This window comes from Diaphorina citri, unplaced genomic scaffold, assembly GCF_000475195.1.
Source record: "Diaphorina citri unplaced genomic scaffold, Diaci psyllid genome assembly version 1.1 scaffold48404, whole genome shotgun sequence".
Lineage (NCBI taxonomy): Eukaryota > Metazoa > Arthropoda > Insecta > Hemiptera > Psyllidae > Diaphorina > Diaphorina citri.
Genome location: NW_007425721.1, coordinates 1 through 904, shown reverse-complemented (window position 1 = coordinate 904; position 904 = coordinate 1). Strand labels below are relative to the sequence as shown.

The window sequence follows — 904 nt, the reverse complement described above, 5'->3', positions numbered from 1 at the left end:
GCTCCCGGTGTTCTCTGGTTCCATCTCTCAACCGCCCGGCGTTTCTTCTCTGTGTAAGCTTTCTATCAAAGAATTAACCAAAAAGTGTACGAAGTAACAGTTTTTTCGAGAAAGCGTGTACATAACATACTTGATGGTTTGTAACTACATTAGAAGTCAGGATCTCAAGCGTCCGGCGTACGTCGTGCGCCCGGCGCCCAACTTGTTGGGACGTTATAGGACAGAGTGGGAGTCAGGCTCGATAAGTTGGCCTATGTAGTGGTGTGGACGTCAATAATAAAAAAAGTAAATAAATTCCTTTTGTAATGGATTTCCACACAGGTTGTATCCAGTTGCCGGCAGGCCCTCAGCTGATCGGACCTAGATACAACGAGCTAAGTCACACCTGATATGAATTATCTAGTTGGGTGCACAAAGGTTGGACAACCCTGGGATATTATTACCAACCTTGCCTTCCCCAACCCGGTACATAACCACAACCTCAGTTATAATTTCACAAGAAAAATACTCGGTTCATTTTCCAACATTGTGCGCGTACGACCAATCTCAATTTCTTGATCTTACATACCGCTCCCCTTGCCTGAGGTGTTTCCCATAAACTTTTTGTTATAGAAGATGCACATTTGTTCGAGGAATATAAAGGTCAGTACCGTGTGCGGACCTATTCGAAGGAAGTAGGGCATGAAACCTTTCCACAGGGCAAGGACACCTTCTTGTTTTATGACTTTGCCGAGCACGTCGAACGCTCCTTTGAATTCTGGCTTGCCTTTTCCTTATTCTAAATCATATATCCTTTGCTGCGGCGTAAGTAGTTATTGCGGCGTAACCTCCCCTCACGTATGGGAAACTTTCGTTGCCAACCGAGTTAGCAAAATCCAGGAGAGTGTTGATATTACTGCCTGGT

The 904-nt window shown here is 44.9% G+C and overlaps 1 long non-coding RNA gene across 1 annotated transcript in view; it reads left to right on the top strand.

Annotated features, from left to right (window-relative positions):
- The window catches only part of LOC113473608, a 10,019-nt gene extending 9,442 nt beyond the window's left edge, over window positions 1-577 (top strand). Inside the window, exon 2 of the long non-coding RNA XR_003395541.1 lies at window positions 418-577. This is a non-coding gene — a long non-coding RNA (uncharacterized LOC113473608). The remainder of the gene's footprint in view (window positions 1-417) is intronic.
- Window positions 578-904: the final 327 nt, after the last annotated feature.